Source organism: Piliocolobus tephrosceles, chromosome 7 (genome assembly GCF_002776525.5).
Source record: "Piliocolobus tephrosceles isolate RC106 chromosome 7, ASM277652v3, whole genome shotgun sequence".
NCBI classification, from domain to species: Eukaryota; Metazoa; Chordata; class Mammalia; order Primates; family Cercopithecidae; genus Piliocolobus; species Piliocolobus tephrosceles.
In genome coordinates, this window is record NC_045440.1 from 126,305,179 (window position 1) to 126,324,502 (window position 19,324).

The window sequence follows — 19,324 nt, forward strand, 5'->3', positions numbered from 1 at the left end:
CCCACCTCAGCCTCTCAAAGTGCTGGGATTACAGGCGTGAGCCACTGCACCGAGCCTGGGGCCATTATTCTATGGACTACACCACCCTGGGCACTTGGGGTCATCCCACATTCATCCCTCACACTGGTTACTCTTGCTGCATCACACACCACCCCACAACTTAGGAGTGTGAGACAACCATTTTATTATGCACACTATTTTGTGGCTCAGGAATTCAGACAGGACACAATGGGAATGGCTTGTCTCTGCTCCAGTGATGTCTAAGGCAACAGCTGGTAAGACCTGATCCTTGGGAGTGACTCAACAGCTGGAGGCTGGAATCATCTGCCGGGTTCACTGCTCCCTTGTCTGGTGGTGGATGCCAGTTGCTGGCTGGGACCTTACCTGGGGCTGCTGACTTGAGGCCTCTTCTCACGTGCTGAGGTCACCTTACAGCACAACAGCCTCTAGGGAAATGGACTTCTTACACAGTGGCTCAAGTTTCCAAAACTCAAGTGTCCCAGCAGGCACAGCAGAAGCCACATTGTCTTTGGCAACCCAGCCTCAAAAATCACATAGAATCATTCATTTCTGCTGCACACTATTGTTCAAAGCACTCACAAACCCAACCGGGTTCAAGGACAGGGGAATAGTCCTTATGGAAGGTGGTAAAGTCACTTTATAGAACAGCCAAGGGGGAGGGAAGGCAGGGTTTTCTCCACCTGCCTCACTAAGCAACCACTTTTTCTCTGGTGTCTCTCTACCCGCCCCCAGAACTCTACCTGGAAATGGCTCAGGTCTTCTGATCTGATCCCACAGTCCTTGGGGGTGGTGTTGTCACCTCCTTGGGGTTCATCCAGAGAGAAGGAATCTGCAGCATCCTCATTACTTTCCCTCCAACTTTTTCTCTTCTCCTAAACAAAGGCATCCATTCCAGGTGTGGGAGAGGCAGCGGTGAGGCTTCTCTTTTTTATGTTCTCTGTAAACCTTATTGTCCATGTCCTAAGTTCTTTCCTTCCCCTTAGGGATACACATTTTTAAAACTAGAAAGCTAAGAGTTTGCTCAAAAATGCAATTTTTACCTCATTCCTTCTCTGAGGGGAAAAGCATCAAAAATTCTTATCTCTACTTGGATGGGGTGAGGAAGAAGGTCAAGGGGTACAAGGATATGGATGGAGGTGATACTATCACTAAACATTTGCAAAAATGTTATCTTGCCACAGGTACAATTCCCACAACAACTTGTGTCTTCTGTTGAGGTCTCCAAGGGACTCTCCCCTGAATAAATAATACCCATTTTCCCAATCCAGTATGCAAATAAAATAAGGAGTACATATGGGGTCCAATGAATCATCTATCTTCGTTACTGTTAGTAGCCATGCTGAAGGAGGGGGTCATAGGTCTGTACTATGGATTAAATGTTTGTGTCCCCTCGAAATGCATATGTTGAGGCCCTACTGCCCAGTGTGTTGGTGTTTGGAGATGGGATCTTTGGGAAGTAATTAGGATTAGATGAGGCCATAAGGTTGGGGTCCTCATGATGGGATTAGTGATCTTATAAGAAAAGATACCAGAGAGCTGGAGAGCTTGCTTGCTTGCTTTCTCTGTTTCTGTCTGGCGTTCACTCTCTCTCTCTCTCTCTCTCTCTCTGTCTCTCTCTCTCTGTCTATCTCTGTGTGTGTGTGTGTGTGTGTGTGTGTGTGTCTCTATCTCTCTCTCTTTCCACACACACACAAAGTAGTCATGAGAGCACGTAGCAAGATGGCAGCTGCCTAAAAATGTTGTTTAAGCTACCCAGCTGGGCATTTTTTATGGCAGCCTGAGCTGAATAATATCATCTGTTAGCCATGTGGGCTGCAAATACACAACCCAGAATGAGGCTGGCATACCCACACGGGTGTAGGCAGTGCTACGGGGAATGCCCCAACCCATGCTAAGATGCAGAACAAAGGAGACTCAGGGTCTCAGGGGAGTGCCCCAGGGAGGAAGGGTGCAGCTGAGCCAGACACTTCCAGAGTCAGAGAGAAGCTGAAATATCCTCTGGAGAAAACCCCTCCTCCTGGAAACCAGGAGTGGGGAAAGGTGTTCCCCTTAAATGTCATCTATGGCTGCTGAATGATGCATGTTTTCATTCACTTATTCATTCAGCAAACATTTACTCAGTATCTACCCTTTATCAATTGTTTATTTCTATGGGGGGGGGGGGACTGCCAAAATCCTAGTAGCATAAAATGCCACAAATTCACTATCTCACAATTTCTGTAGGTCAGAAATCTAGTCATGGCCTCACTGGATTCTCTGCTCAGGGTCTCACTGGACTGAAATCAAGGTGTCAGCCAGAGCTGCACTTCTCATCTAGGTCTCAGGGTCTTCTTTCAAGCTTATTGGTTATTGGCAGAATTCATTTCCTTGTGCTTGTAGGACTGAGGTCCCAGGTGTCTTGTTAACTGTCAGCCAGGGTCTGCTCTCAGCTTATAGAAGTGGCTCTCAGGTCCATCTTAGCAACAGAAAACCTCCCTCGTGTAAAATCCCTCTCATTCTTTGAATGTCTCTGACTTTCCCTTCTGCCACCAGCCAGAGAAACCTGTCTGCTTTTAAAGGACTCATACGATTAGATCAGACCCATCCAGATAATCTTCATAATCTCCATATTTCAAGGGCAAGTGATTCGGCACTTTAACAACATCGGCAAAATCTTTTCACAGCAATACCTACATCCATGGTTGAATGAATAACCAGGGACTGGGAATCTTGGGGGCCATCTTTGAATTCTGCCTGCGATATACCCCATGAGAGGCAAGAAACAAGGATACAAAGATGACTATGGCGAAATACTCATCCACAAGGGACGTATAGTAAAATGGATACAGCAAATACAGAGAAGTAACTAGATTACTGGGCAATAATTGCTAACTCAAGGTTAAGTGCAAAGTTCTGTAGGACTTCAGAGGAGGCAGGATTAACTCTCTTTGGGAGAATACATGAAGGCTTCCTAAAGAAAGTGACATTTGATCTGTGTCTTGAAGGACGGAGGAAGAAGGAAGCCGTTCCAGGTACAGGGTGCACCATTTACAAGGATGGAAAGGACCATGGAAAATGCAGGGAGTGACAAGGAACCCAGCGATGCTAAATTGTGGAGGACAAGATTAGAAGAGGCAGAAGACTGGGCTGGGAGTGCTGGTTTGGACAAGTTTATGCAAGATCACACCTGTCACCCCAAAGAAGTAGAAAGCAATAAAAGATTGTAAGCAACAAGGTGACCAAGCAAGATCTGTGTTTTGGTGACAGCATGAATAGTAGAGGTAAAAATTGGAGCCAGGGAAATGAGTTAGTTGGTATTTACAGAATTTCAAGTTCCTTGAACTGTCTTAGTCAGGTAAGGCTGCTATAGAACAAATAACCAGAGACTGGGTGGCTTAAACAAGAGACATTTATTTCTCACAGTTTTGGAGGCTTGCAAGTCTGAGATCAGGGTGCCAGCATGATCAGGTTCGGGTGACAGCTCTCTTCCTGGCCATCTTCTTGCTGTGTCCTCACTTGGAGGGAAACAGGGAAAGAGAAAGTGAGTTCTCCAGTGTATCCCTTTATAAGGGCGCCAATCCCATTAAAATGGGAAAAGTTCCCTTGTCCCCCTCACAGGGCATGCAGTGAGGGTGTGGCTTGCTTCTTCAGTGCCCCACTGTTCAAACCTCTATGGGAGTGTACAGATGGGCTGGCCGTGAGGCTTCTAGGGGTGAATGTTTGCAGCTCCTGAAGCCCCAGTGGGTGGGTGTTAGAGCGTGCTCTTTTAGTTTAGCTGTCGATAGGCAGCTTGTGTAAACCAGCTCAGTTAGACCCCCTTCCTTATTACAAGGACAGAGGAATTTCTGTATTCCAGGGTTTCTTGCCTTGGTATACCAGAAGAATCTGATCACACGTGGGCTTGGAGAATGAGTGCAAGGTTTTATTGAGTTGAAGTAGCTCTCAGCAGATGGGGGAGCCAGAAGGAAGATGGTTTTCCCCTGGAGTCAGGCTTCTCAGTGGCCCAAATCTTCTCCAACTGCCCGTCTAGTCTGGCTGCCTGTGTCTACCTGAGTCTCGGGTTTTTATAGGACCAGGATGAGGGTGTGGTGGTCCAGGATGGTCTTGGAAAATGCAACGTTTAGATGCAAAACCAGGAGTGCCTGTCTTCACCTAGTCTGTAGGGGTGGAGCCCTGGCCAGGGACTCGCCTTTCTCTACCGGGCACTCCAGTATCACCATCATGAAGGCCCCACCTTCATGATCTAATCACCTCCCAAAGGCCCCGCCTACTCCCTAATATGATCACATCGAGGATTAGGATTTCAACATAGGAACTGTGGGGCAAGGGAGCACAAAAATTCAGCCCTTCAACCCATGGCACTGATTCTTATGCTCTCAGATGGAGCAACATTGTAATAGATTCATACATGAAGAACTGTGGCAAGCAGCCAGGTGTCAGCCATGTGAAACATGTACCGCTAGTAGCATTTGTGGCCATGAGATGGTTTTAAATGATGTGCAGGTATAGACAAAATAGCTCTGACTCAGAGAAAGTTATAACTTTTCAATTCTCTTCCCATCCTTTTAATTAGCTCAAAAAAAGAAGAAAAAAAAAAAAACAAAACTCAGTTTGGTGCTACCCTGTCTCTAATAACTTTCTAACACCTTTCCTCTCCATCTCTACCTTCTGCAAATAAGAGTATCTAGCTAGCTCAATAGTGCTGGGCTTTTTTCCTCATGTTTATTTTCACTGTTAACCTTTCATTGCTTTATTTGAAAATTCAATATTGGATTTTCCTGTTTCTATTGTGACAAAAGGCTTCTTTAGTATTAGTATGAAATAAGTGCATTTAAGTTTTAAAAATGTGAATCAATGTAAATAAAATGTTTTCTTTTCTTTTTTTTTTTAATTTTTTTTTTTTGAGACGGTGTCTAGCTTTGTTACCAGGCTGGAGTGCAGTGGTACAATCTTGGCTCACTGCAACCTCTGCCTCCCCGGTTCAAGCAATTCTCCTGCCTCAGCCTCCTGAGTAGCTGGGATTACAGGCACTCACCACCAAACCTGGCTTATTGTTTTGTATTTTTTAGTAGAGAGGGGGTTTTACCATGTTGGCCAGGCTGGTCTCTAACTCCTGACGTCAAATGATCCACCTGCCTCAGCCTCCCAAAGTGCTGGGATTACAAGTGTGAGCCATGACCCTGGCTGAATAAAATTTATAGATAGTACCTTTGCTGCTGGGACAAAATTGGTGAAGGTGGTTTGCACAGGAGTTAATTTGCAAGCCACAAGTATAGTGGGAAGCAGGCAGGATTTGTAATCAATCAAATGTGGGCTCAAGACCTGCTTCTAACTTATCAGCTGTATGGCCCATGGATAATTCATAAACTTCTACAAACTTCTGTTTCCTCCTACAAATTAAGGAGACAATATGCTATTCAGAAGGCTGTTGAAAAGATTAAATGACAATAAAGAAGCACCTCCCAGGCAGCCATGTATATAGTAGGCACTTGCAGTCCCGGTCACAGTGTATATCCTTAAATAATGGAAACCTCTGTTTTTGGCAACACCAAACAGGAACTTAATTCCAGCACCTACTGAGTATCTATGTTTGATAAATGAGTTCTTATTTGCTTAGGATCTGGGACCTGTGGCGGGGGATCCTTCATGAGCAACAACTAAAATCAAGAAAAGCTTTGATTTGGAGAGAGGGCCAGCTCAGGCATCATGCACCAAGAGGCCTCTCTACACCCTTGTCCTGGCCTCCCATACTTCACGATGCTACCTATACCCTGCAGAGCTCAGGGGGGAGTAGATCTGGAATATTCAGATATATGTATAAATAAAGACAGGGATAACTCCCATTTTATTTATCTATCACTGTGTAATAAACCACCCCAAAAGTTAATAATGTTAAACAACTACAGTCTTATGATCATCTCATGATTCTGTGGGTTGACTAGGTGGAGTTGGACGGTTTTCCTCTACATAATGTCAGGTGAGACTAGAGTCAACTGGGAGATCAATTAGGCTGGAGCTTCCAACATGGCTAAAGTCTGTGTATTAACCAGGATCTCAGGTGGAGCTATTGTCCCTGTCACCTTGGTTTTCACTCCATGTGGCCTCTCCATGAAACTTGGGCTTCTCACAGCATGGCAGCAGGACCCTAAAAGGAAGGAAACAGAAACTGCCAGTCTCTTAAGACTTGGATTTAGATGTCTCAGAATATCACTTTCATTGCATCCAAAGCAATCACAGGACAAGTCCAGATTCCAAGGGAGGGGAAGTAAACTCCACCTCTTAATGGTGATGTATTTTTCAAAAAGGGAAGGAAAGGATTGAAAAAATCCATCTTAGAAGACTACCACACCTCCTAAAGCTTTCACTTTTTGCAAAAGGTTTTTATTCTTGAAATATGTGTATATTTCAACCAAGCAAATATATACCTAGGAATTTATCCTAAGGAAGTAATCACAGATGATTCAAAAGATTTGACACAAGGTTGCTCATTGGAATAAAATTGAAACTACCCCATGCCCAATAACAGGGGACCAATTAAGTCTAAAGGTGGTTGAGGACAGTGTTTTAAAAGTCTATTATCTGGGAAGCAGGTAAAATTAAGCTTAAATCCCAACTCCATTACTTAGCATCTGTGTGACGTTGAGCAAGGTACAGTACTTAAGCTCTTTAAGTCTCAGTTACTATATCAGTAAAATAAAGATAAAATATAGATTTTTGTGATGATTCAATGAGATGATACATATAAAAGGCTCAGCACATGGTAAATGACCAATAATTGTGAACTGCTATTATTATTTATGATAGTCGTTAGTGCTATCATACTAGTGCAAATCTTTCCCATTCTCTCCATTTCCAGGCACACAATACTTCCATGGATCTTTACAGTTACCTTTTAGTTCTGACCAATGAGTTGTAAGCAAAAGTGGCATATGTTACTTCCTGGCTGAATATTTACTTGTCCAACATTATTGATTCTGAAGCTCCTAAATCCTGTCAGATAAGGGTCTGTCTACTCCATGGATATACTTAAAGCAAACGGGGATCATACCACATAAAGCAAAAACCACCTTTGTCTTATTCCTCGTTGTTTTCTCTTTATACGGTGCAAGTTCAGTCCATGCTAAACTCTGAACAATTTAAAGACACTGCAACACATCAGAAGCCCCTCATCCTTGCTAGTGTCCATGAGCTCCAAGTGCTCTGAAGATATGAGAACCCAGCAGACCATTTAGACGGTTACCCAGCTTCCCTCCGGCCTGGCCCATTCCACCCTATGTACAATCTGTCACCCTGCCAGAAGCAGGTGGCATTGAGGTGGCAGCCAGGGAAACTTGGCTTACAGAAAACCCTCCTAAGTGATTGATCATCCAGAGGAGGTGTAGCCTCAAAATAGGAATAGCTTCGTTAAGGTTTGGGTAATTTCCATGGAAACAGACAGAACTAGACTTATTTTAAAGGGGGAGGGGGCAGGGAGTGGAATGGCCTGGAAGGGGCATAATAAGGTAAGCGATGTAAAAATCTTCAAGTTGGTGTGTCCGGGCGGGACGGGACAAGAGGGAGGAATGGGGGGCTGGGGGTTCCCATATTTTTTTCTTTCTTTTTACGATTGTGGCTCACCCTGGGTGAGGCGGAGGTGGGGAGGAGATCAGCCATCGGTAAATTCTGATGTTGATGGCAAGTAAATTAGGTTCTTAGATAGCCGGTACCAAATGAGATTGAGAAAGACGTGGCCCAAGCTGGATTACAGTCATCAAGAAGTTAACAGAATCCTGTACAAGCCCCTCCAGGTCGCCTTTCAGGCCCGAGAGCATCACGCAAGAGACTCCTTCCCAGGATAGAATCTTGTTTTATGGGCGGTTAAAATGCCAACAAACAGACCCTGCATCAGCAATAACCGAACAAACAGGTGCAGACCAGTACGAAAGTTTTGCCTATGAGCTGTTTTAATTTTTGTTGCAAAGGATTTCTGGGGAGCCAAGCAGTATGTCAGAAATTAGAGCCCTGGGGCAGAACTTACAAAAACCTTTTAGCTACTTCCTTCTTCCCGGCCTCGGAAATGAAAAAACCAAAAGGTCACTCAGCGCGTCCGCCACCCAGTCAGCCCCAAGGCCAACCGTCCTCACCCCAGTCCGGGTCCTCGCCACTGGCCTCTCCGCTGCACACGGCCACCTGTTGATGCCCTCGCGCCCAGAGCCGAGTTGCAAACGGCCGCTAGAGTTCGTTCTAATTCCCCAGAGCAGAGCTGGCCGGGAAGCCCCGACGCGACGCGCCTGCTAATCTGCAGGGCGGGCGGGGACTCCGCAGAGCCTCTCAGCCCTAGGCTCCCTTTGTTTTCTCGCTGCGCTCGGAGCCTCGAAACTAGCCCCCAGACCGCATCCCCTCGTCCCCGCCCAGGAGCTGCCTAATAGCCCACAGGCTAGCCCAGGGGAAACAAGGTCCATCTGGGCAGGAATGCGCGGTGCAGACAGGTTGCCGCGTGAGATCCCGAAGTGTGCCCGGAACCCGAATTCCTGAGAGCTCTTTAGCCCAGCACTGTGGCAGGAGCGCGGCGTCCGGAATACAAGTTCATGGTTCCGAGGCCGCAGGCGAAGGGCAGCGCGATCCCGGGCCGCCTTTGCTCTAAGGCGCCGAGGGGAGCCAGGGGGCTGCCGCGGTGAGAGCTCCGCTCCCGCTGGGAACATTGGAGTCCTAGTTGCGAAAGCGACCCGCCTAGCTTCCGAGGGACTTCTCTGCGAGCACCGCAGGCGTGTGCATTTCTTCGAATCTGAGAATTCCAGCGAAAGCGGGCTCTACCGGAGTTTAAGTCGGCCCCTGGGGCGTCTGTTTGTTTATTGGCTCTTAAGGGAAAAAGTTCCAGGATCTTTAACCAGCCTCAGACCTGGCGCAGGCGGAAATCCCGGAATCTCCCCAAGCAAAAGTGATCTAACTTCAAGTCGTTATATAAGTGGGGGCTCCTTCTTCCCCTCCCTACGCCGAGCCTTCTCATTATCATTCCGGGAGTAAAATGTGTCTCGCTCAACATAGTTTTAAAATCGTTATTATTATTTTTCCGAGCCTGAAACCGGGCCAAGCCGCAGGCAGCGCACAGGGTGCGTGGTGGCCCCACCCGCGTACAGCCCCTTGCAGAGGGTCCCGGGGCCCTGGTGCAGCCAGAGCCCGGCCTGCAAGCGCGCCCTTCGGTCCCACGGTCCGCCACTCCACGTGGTCAAGATCAACAGTTTGTTGAGCTCATCAGTGACACCTTGAACTTTTCATAAAGAAAATGGGTATTGCACCGAGAGGGTTTGGCTGCGGCCGCCGCGCGGGGTCGTGCTTAATATTCAATGATCTCGCTCGCGCCTCCCCCTCCTCTTCTCGCAGAAATTCCACCGAGTCCGTTACTGGGCTCAGACTTTTAAGTTAATTTACTGCCCCCCTACCTTGGCCAGTAACCAGCGCCTTTAGGGCTAGCCTCCCCCCCAGCTCCTGTCTGAAAAATGACATTTCGCCGGTGTCTCCGGAGGGGGCTGAATTTCACTTTGTAACTTTCTGCGGAACCCGAGCCCGGGTGGCAGCTCGGGTGGTGGTATCGTATGCAAATACGCATGCTGACGTTACAGATCATGTGGGTTTTGGCGTAGATTCCCCACTGATCGAGGCATTTTTTTTTCCCCTTTTTTTTTTTCCTTTTTTTTCTTTTAAAAATTTTGGCCACCGTTCTCCGTACGGGGGCTTTTTCTGTCTGTCTGTCTGGCAGGCTGGCTTTCCCCCTCTTTCCCACGGAGCCCGAGCCGGGCGCCCGGTGGGGAGTGGGGAGTGGGTGGGGGGAGCCAGCAGAGTTCCATTTTGGAACGCCCGTGCCGCGTCTCCGCGTTCCCAGCCCGGGTCCCCGCGTTCCCAGCCCCGGCGCAGGTAAGAAACTTCGCCCCGGCGCGGAGCCCCCCCAGCCGGCGCCGCCAGCCCCGAGCCCCGCACGCCGGGCGCCGGCCACTCCAGCCCAACTTTCCCACCGCCGCCGTCGCCGCCGCGGCTCCCGAAAATGTGTTGTTAATGGGACTTGGCCGGGTTTGTGATTGGAAGGGGGGTACGGAAGGGGGGGGTGTGCAGGCTCTTTTTGCGGGTGGGAGGAAATGAGCGGATACAGAGAAGGAAGGAGATTTTTTTTTTAAGAGTTTTGATTACAAGTTTGGATAAATGGGAGCCAGAGCGAGGAGGAGGAGGAGCAGGAGGAAAAACATGTCTACGTTTCCCTATGTCGACATAAGCCACAAAAAAATATGGCGTCCGCTTTCGACAGGGCGTTACGTAGACCCGACTGTTTTTATTTATTTATTTCGTGGCCGTCTCCCTCCCTTCTTGGCCAAACTGCGGCGCTTTGTGCAAACGGGGCAGGTCCCGCGGGGACTCCACCGGGACGTGGCCCCGTCTCCGCGCGTTTTGGCAGGCGGGGGGCTGCGTGTGTCTGCTCCCCTCCCTCCCCCTCTCCCCTCGCTCCCCTCTCCCGGTGACGATTCGCCCTAATGTAGTGGCAGGAAGCATGACGCCGTGGGCCGAGGCTGCCTCTGCTCTCGTCGCTCCCGGCGGCTGCAGGCAGCGGGCGCGCAGCGCGGGCGGCAGCCGAGCTACCTGGCGGGGGCAGGGCCGGAGCGCGGCGCTGTCCTCACCCCGGCTCAGGTGCAGGGGGAGTCCGCGCGGGGCGGGGTCCCAGGGGGGCCACAGGACCCCCGGCCCTGCTGTCCGCCGCCGGCTGGCCGGAGCCTCTGCCAGCCCGAGCCCACGTTCGTCCCCCTGAACGGCAGCTGGCGCTTTTCGTCTGCCCCACAAGAGGTTAATCTTTGTTGGTGTTGCAGCTTCTTTGTGGCTTCCCCAGGACTCGGTATCCTCGGCTTTGCAAACTTGCCCTTTTCCCAGCCGCTTTGCAGGAGGCTGCGGAGACGAAGATGAGCGGAAAGTTGGAAACCAGCAGGCATCACAGGACGGTCCCTTTGGCCTCGTAGCTGTGCTGAGCCTGGGAGGCGGAGGAGGAGGTGGAGGCGGCGGAGGAGGAGGGTTTGTCAGGCTGGGGAGAAAACTTGATGGGGAAGTCAAATTGTGATTTGTTCAGGTTTCCACCTGATTGATAGGCGTCAAAGCCAGTGGGGTCTCTACCTTCAGCTGTTTCGCGTTGGCCTTTTGTTTGTCTGGGGCGTGGAGAAGGAGGGAAGTCGATGCATAAGGACTTTCCCTCGACCCCTCCCCTTTTAAAGAGCGGTTGCTCAGCTTGGCCCCCTGGGAGACTGCCTTTTAGGCCGTGGAGTTCTTCCCCAACCTGCTCTCTGATCACTTTCTCTCTCTCAACTTACCAGATCCCCAGGTCTCAGGCAGGCCCCGATGATCAGAATGGAAGAGTTAGGAGGCGAGAATTCCTTCCCCAGCACTTCTTGCATTGCCCAGACCTCCCACAATTACCCTCTTAAAACCACACACACAAACGCACACACACTTACTCACTCTCTCCTTTATATATGGCAGAAATTAATGCCTGTGGAAGTGAAGGGGGTGAGGTTCTGAGAGCTCTTCAAGATTTGAGTCAAAAGGTGATTTTCTGTTTATGAGGGCGGCGAGTTTAAGCAGTTCACTCCCAGGGCAGTAATGTCAAAAAGCGTTTGGATGACGACCAAGTGGAATAAATATCTTGTAAAATGGCATGTTTAATAGTAAAAATAGATTAATGGAGCCGTCAAGTGGTTGAAGGGGACTAGCATAAAGGTTTAAGATTAAAGGGAAAGTTACAGAAAGCTGTATACACAGCTTCTTTTAAGGCCAGAAGGGAAAAAAATCTACAAGTAAGGCTGAAATGTGTCACTGACAGTAATTGGACTGGTGATGTGTGGAAATATCATCGCTGTTTAAATGCTTTGCTCCGCGATTGTTCTCTTGTACCTTTCCTTCTAGCCAGGTTTGCTGTCAGCTAAAGGATGCACCTGAAGATCGTGCTTCAGGGGAAAATGCAAGAAACCAAGATTTTGGGGCACATCAGCTATATCAACTAATGTCCATTTAAAGGGGAAAAATACCACTGTTCGTTGGCACTGAAGAAAGGGTATTCCTGTGATGTAAGTGCAGTGTATCTTGACTTGCTGAAAGGTGGCCCCAGCCCGTTTCTCATCCACATCAGGACCATGTGATTCAGCTGGGTGCTATGCACTTATCAAAAGGAATCATGGCAATGTTTGATAGCAGTTGCTAACACTGTTACAGTGTGTGAGGCACAATGCTGTATATTTTACATGCTTTATCATTTCATCCTCACCACAACCCTGTGAGCTAAGTACTACTATTATCCTCCATTTATGGTTGAGGAAACAGGCTCCAAGAGGTGAAGAAACTTGCCTGAGCGACCGGGCAAGAAGCAAATCCAGGCCTAATTTCATAGCCTTAACCAGTCTATTGTAGCAGCGTCCAGCATCATAGTTAGAATAAAAAAGTAAAGGGTCAGGTCCAGGCAGAAAAGAGGGAACAGTAGCCACCGTCCCGAGGTCTGAACTCCAGAATTTACCTGGATTTTATTCCTTTATTCATTTATTTAGCAACTGTGGGTTGATTTCATTTATTCGCTCAGCAACTATAATGTTCATTATACTAATAAGAACCCATAGCCATTAAGCATTTTTGTATGCCAGGCACCATCCCAAGTACTTATGACTAGACTATTTTGTCTTCATGACAGCTCTGATGTAAGTCCTCTCATTCTCCTTTTTCTAGATGAGGAGGCACAAGCCCAGAGAAGTTAGCTAACTTGCCCAAGACCAAACAGCTAATACGTGGAGTGGCAGCCCCCAGAACACACGCACTCTGCTGTTGCAATGCAGAGCGCATAACCAGGTGTTATGGAAACGCTGGGGAGACAGAGCCCCCCTGGCAGAAACACAAAGCACTGCATTCTCCAGACATTATGGAGATGCTGATGGGATACAGACTCCCTGCCCTCTAGGAGTTTGAGCTGACTGCAGGGAAGCACTCATTAAACCAAATCAAGCAGGCTTAGATAACTGCTATAATTGAGAAAACTAACCACTGTGGAAGCACAAGGAAAGGCATGATTCTTCTGCTCTGAGGGGATCACAGAGGGTCTTCTAGAGGTGGGAGCAGCTGAACTGCCCCATGAATGAAGAGGAACAATGTCTGGAGGTGTAGCCAATATCATTGCATTCAGCTGCTAGCAGCAGAATCTTGACTACCAGTGACTTAACCAGATAGGGACTTTCTTGTGTCAGACAACAATGGGGCGGGGAGTAAAGGGGGATGATGCCTCAGCTGTACTATTGGGAACCCAGACTACTTCTTTCTACTTTGCCATGCTTAGAGTGGAGGCCTTTGGCCTTAGGTTTATCATCTCGTGGTAGGAAAGTGGTTGCTACGTCTCCAGGCCTCATGTTTGCATTCCAAGAAAGAGAAAAAAGGATGAATGAGGCTCAGAGAGCTTTTACCCAGTACAGCTTCACTGCTATATCTGGGAAGGGGCACCCCTCTCAGGGACTTCTGTCCTTAGCCCATCGACCAGAGCTGTGCCACGTGGTGACTACTGCCAAGGAAAAGCAGTCAAGTATTTTTAGTTGGACCCGTTGCTGTCATGAGCAAATTGGGGTTCAACTTGTAAGGCAGAAGGGGTGAAAGGAGGAATGGTTGTTGAGTTGGCAGGGAGGGCATGTGCTGCCTAAGATGAGAAAGAAGCGTCCTGGGAACGGTGGACAGGTACCCTGGGGAGGTGGAGAGGGGGATGCAGGGAAGGCTGTGCAAAGAGATGATGCCAGGCTTGGGGGTGGACCAGGAGGAGGTTGGCTTTTAATCTCTAGGTACTGGGAAGCTATGGCAGGTTTCTGAAGAGGGATTGTCACGTGTTTGGGGAAGGGAAGACTAAGACTGACAGCAGAGTACCTTGTGCAGACAAACGAGTTTAGTTCCTATGTGAAATAAAACGAGTTCTGGAAAGTTTTAGGCCAGGGGACCAGTTTTGCCTCAGGGCAAAAAGAAGACAGTGTGCAACAAAGAAGTGAGGGATGATTTTCTTTTAGGTCCTGTCAATAAGAATCCAAACTTAACCTGATGTGAGTCAGCTGTTACAGGGAGGCAATCAGCTCTCCTTTCTGGATAATTCAGTTAGCGGGACTGGAAAAACTGGAAGGGGGTGCCATTTACTCTCCAAACACACTTTTTCCTGACCTTGGGGGTTCCTGGGCCCTAGCTGCAGCTCCACCACTCATCAGCAGGATACCTTCGGCCATGACCCTCACCATTGCTTTAAATCAAGGAGATGATATCAGAGGATGCCAGAGGCCTTCCCAGCACCAGATTCCCCAGACTGGATTCCTCCAGCAAGGGCCAGCCTCTCTGATTCTCTTCGCTCAGGGTATTACCTTTATGATTTTGAGCTATTACTTACCTCAGTTTTCTTATCTCTGAAATGGAGATGATTTTAGTAGCTGCTGTATGAGTTGTTAGGAAACATAAGAAAGTTGTAAAAAGGCTTAGCACACACCTCACATATGAATTGTGCTCAACAAATCATCACTGCAACCACCTCAAGGAAGTGACTTTATTGTAAATTTGAGGTGCCAAGTAATTAGCATGTGTGGATTTCATCATCAATCCCAGGACGCTGACTGTCCCATCTCATTGTCATTCCTCTTCTGCCTCCCCCCACCCCCAGTACACACATGCACTCATTTTGTGGCAAGTCTGAGCAACTATTGAAATGGAAACCTGACCCTGGAATATCACAGTGAGATGCTGGTGCACTGTTCAGATGCCATAATGTGCTGTGTCATAGCCACATCCAGACAGTGCAGCTCAGGAAGGATGCTTGGCTGTGCACATGCCCCTTTGATAGACAATAAGGTAGACATTATTTTCTGTAGTGACACGATTATTTCATTTTGAACTGAAAAAAATCCTGATTCCCCTCCTCCACCCTTCTCTAATGCCCCCACCCTACACTGAACAGGTTGTGATTTTAAGAACATCCACCCACAGTCTGCTTCCTGTTCTTACACTTGTAATCATGCAGTTAAGAGGGGTTGATTGGCAGTGGTGTACGTGTGTGTGTGTAACAGACCCCAAGGAGAAAAACAGTCCTGACAACAGTATATCAGTTTCCACCCAAACTTTAAAATGGAATACAGACACCAGGGCCAGAACCTGTTTTCTTGCTGATACCTCTCTTTACCCCCTGGTGGACAATATTTTCTTGTTAAAAGCCACAGTTCACACCCTTTCTTCCTCTTTCTCTCTACCCTACTCCCTAACATTAGAAACACTTAGTGGAGATTAATCTTGTTACACAGTGTTTCACTGCAATGGTATTTAACACCTAACAGAATCTGCAGTGAATGAAATTCTTGTGCTATTGATCCATAGAGGATCAATATGAAGGAATGTGAGCCAGGCATTCATTGTGGTGTGAGAGATTTGTGATATATTTTAGGGGTGCACATACCTAGTTTGGGATGGAAGAGCGGGAAGCCCACGCTGAGTTTATCTTTCAGAGAGAAATCAGCAAAATCCAGAGACCATTTCCTGTCAAGTTCAGGATCAGAGAATAGATTCATGGATCTCTGGGGCTTCAGGGAGTAGCTAGATTGAGTTAGCTCTTTCTTTGGAAGGAAATCTCCCTGTCAGGAGCCCAGGGGCCACTTGTGAGAGACAGAAGGAACCTACTATTGAGGCAGAGAGGAAGAAGGTTATAAATGAGAGTTCCTGGGCTACAGCCTCTCCTTGCCCTGGTTGGATGCCTGCAACTGCAGCTGCTAGGCTCAAAAACATCTGCAGAAAACTGAGGAAGGACCAAAAGTCTAAGTTAAGGAGGCAGCGGCAGGCACTCATGCATGCCTGCGTACGCTGTGCAGAGGTGACCGTTTAAACCAGTGTTGCAGAAAGACTCAAGAAAAACACTCCTCAGCAGGCCTGACATTTGTGCCCCCACAGCCATCTCACCCCCCTGCAGCCTGGTACACTCTGGCTGGTGAAACTGAACAAATACAAAACTCCCTACACAACCAGATGCACAAAGCTCCCCATATACCCAGACACAGCACAGGCACACGGTGTTCACCATGTTAAGAACAGCAACAGCCCCTGAAAAAGTAAGCACCTACTATGTGCTAGGCACTCTGCTAAACACTTTCCCTTCACGGTGTCATTTAATCTGACCCTGAGGAGTAAATTGAGAGTGGTGGTGTAATTCCACTTAAAAGGTAGGAAAAATGGGCTAGCGTGGTGGCTCACACGTCTAATCCCAGCACTTTGGGAGGCCGAGGCAGGTGGATTGCTTGAGCTCAGGAGTTCAAGACCAGCCTGGACAACACGGTGAAAACCCATCTCTACAAAAAATAAAAAAGTAAAAAATTAGCTGGGTGTGGTGACACACACCTGTAGTCCCAGCTACTTGGGAGGCTGAGGCAGGAGGATCGCTTGAGCCCAGGTGGTCAAGGCTACAGTAAGCCATGATCATGTCACTGCACTCCAGCCTGGGTGAGGGAGCAAGACCCTGACTCAAAATAATAAAAAATTTAAAAAGATAGGAAACTAAAGCTCAGAGGGGTTAAGTACTTATTCAAGGTCACAGAAAGAAGGTAGCAGAGACAGAATTCAAACTCAGCTCAGTCTGATTCCAGAGCTTTCTGATATTGTACATAAGTCTTCTGGAGGCCTGGCCCACATCAGCCTGGAAGACGTGTGGGGAGAAGGGACGGTTTTAGATCATGCTTTGGGATAGTCTGATTGCTTTTCTGGTAAGGGGTATAGAGGTGCATGCCTGCCTGCATGAATGTGCGTGCACATGTGAGCATGAGAGTTTAGTCAAAACAGGAGCGCATTACAAATCAGCGCCTGTTATCTACAGCTCCCCCAAACCACCCCTCCTCAAAAAGAGGCCACTGTAAAGCCTCTGTTAATGTCTCCAAGAGAACATTCTCCAGGGGCTTTGCGCCCTCCGCCCTCTCCTCCCCATCAGGAAGGAAGGAATCCCCGTGGGCCGAAAGCTGCAAAGTTGGAGCTGGAGGAGAATCTGGGTGCTCCTTTCAGGATGCAGAGTGGCCTCGCCAGCCAATGGGGGAAGGGGGTGGAGGAAGCAGGCGGAGGGAGGCTGGAGAATGGCTGTGTTGCTGTTTTTATACAATAAAAGAGGATCATTGTAATTGGGAGCCTTTGAATCATAACACGTCTGCCTATGGCTCTCCCCAGCTGCAGAGCCATTTAGTTAAATAGCGCACAGAAAACTCCTTTCAGCTGATATTACGTTCCCGCTGTTCTTAAAATATGAGACTGGGCTGAATTGCTCTAAGGACAAAGCCATCTCAGGCGCCCCCTCCCCTCCTCCCCAGCCCCTGGGTGCACCCAGAACCCCCCAGGGATCTCCATAGCCTGTGAAGGAGGAAGTTTAGAACTTATTTTCATTTGCATGGCACCCTGTCTTTTTGAAAATAGATTAAGATACTTGCACACAGCCTGGTCAGAGTTGGATGTCATAGTGAAGTTGTTTGTGGCAGTGGTGGTCTGGAGGGAGTAGGGAGAAGCCAGGAGGCCAGCACTGGTGGTGATGGGGTGTGCCTTTGCTTTTGTGTAGGGGAGGCAGAGAGGTAGATAATGCAGGGACGTGAACTGACAGTTAGAAGCTAGAGAAAGAGACTGCCCTCTGGCCAAGACATTTAGGGGAAAAGATGGGTTCCAGGCAGGAGAGGATTGAAGTGCCAGCTCTCCCCTAAGCTCTCCTAATAGAGAACTCTGAGGTTTCATTATCTTGTAGAACTGCCTGTTACTTTCTTCTGGGGAACTTTATGCTAGATAATTGATTCTGAGCATGTGGTGAATTTCTGCCAGAGACACGTAGTCCAGGAGAGCCCGAAGACTTCACGTTATTTCCAAGAACCAGGGCTCTTGGACAGAAAGAGCCACAGAACGGAAACGGTCTTGATCACTTCGCAGTTAATGGTAAACATTCTAAAGAACAGAGAACTTGCATTTGACAGTGTGAACTTGGACAGTGCCTGACTTTGGCGCTTTTAGAATGGGATTTATGGATTTCCTGGTACAGGATATATAATGTCCTCTGGAATCACTGAAAGAGGATTTTGAGAGGATGAGTCTGATAGCAACCTGGTGCATTGGTAGGATCCAGGAATGCTCTAGCCAAAAAAAATTTTAGGGATCACGTAGCCCAGCTTGAGGAAACTGAGGCTGGGAAAGGTAAGATAATTGGCCCAAGGTTATACAGTCCTATGGGCATGTATTATTTTTCTTCTCTACAGTCTAGCTAAGGCCCTTCTGTTTCCTGGGCCAGCCAGCTCATCACAGCATCTTCTCTCCCCACTTCCATTCCTCTTTCCAGTCAGCACTCACTGAGCGCCTGCCAGAGGAAGAAAACAGTGTTCCTGCCTTCAGAAAGGTCACAGTTATTGGCACTTAGCCACAACACCTGCTGCCCATCCTCATGCTAGCCCTCACTGACATCACAAGCACAATTCTACATGTGTTTTGTGGGTGTGCTCGGACAATCCTAAGAGAGGTTGGGATTCTGTTTTGTTTTTGTTGTTGTTGTTGTTGTTGTTGTTGTTGTTGTTGAGACAGAGTCTTACTCTGTCATCCAGGCTGGAATGCAGTGGTATGATCTCAGCTCACTGCAACCTCCGCCTCCCGAGTTCAAGCGATTCTGCTGCCTCAGCCTCCCAAGTAGCTGGGACTACAAGTGCGTGCCACCATGCCTGGCTAATTTTTGTATTTTTAGTAGAGATGGGGTTTCACCATGTTGGCCAGGCTGGTCTCGAACTCCTGACCTCAAGCAATCCTCCCATCTCAGCCTCTCAAAGTGCTGGGATTACAGGCATCAGCCACCATGCCTAGCCTGATGTTGAGATTCTGTTATCCCCATTTAACAGACAGGAAAGTACAAAGTGGGGAAGTCCTTTATCCAAGAGTTCTGGAAGCCAGACAGGCTTATGCCACACCTGATGTTCATCAAGCCTGGGCACATTTAACCCCTCCTGCCCTCCCTGCACCTATAGCTCCAGCAAAAGGGCTGTGGTCCCTCCTACATGGATTAGAACGTGTGGCTGAGCCACAGTCCAGCATGGAGGATAACAGCAAGGATGGGTGTGCATTCAGGGTCTTCCTCTGCCAACGGTCTTCCTCACCCATGATTTCCCCCAATTTATTAGATGCTTCAAGTATCCTCGCAGTGTAGCCCATGTCATTTGCACAGCAACCCTACAGAGTAGATAATACAAAGGTCAGAGCCAGAACTCAACACAGGTCTTTGGAATCCAAGACTTGAAGAGTTTCACCCACATCAGGCAGTTGCCTGCAGCAGTCG

The 19,324-nt window shown here is 48.2% G+C and overlaps 1 protein-coding gene across 2 annotated transcripts in view; it reads left to right on the plus strand.

Moving 5' to 3' along the window:
• Positions 1-9,296: 9,296 nt before the first annotated feature.
• Positions 9,297-19,324, plus strand: part of ZHX2 (zinc fingers and homeoboxes 2) — a 193,849-nt gene continuing 183,821 nt past the window's right edge. For both annotated transcript variants that reach the window (XM_023224599.2, XM_023224589.2), the window contains exon 1: positions 9,297-9,891. The gene's annotated coding sequence lies outside the window, so the exon portion shown is untranslated. The remainder of the gene's footprint in view (positions 9,892-19,324) is intronic.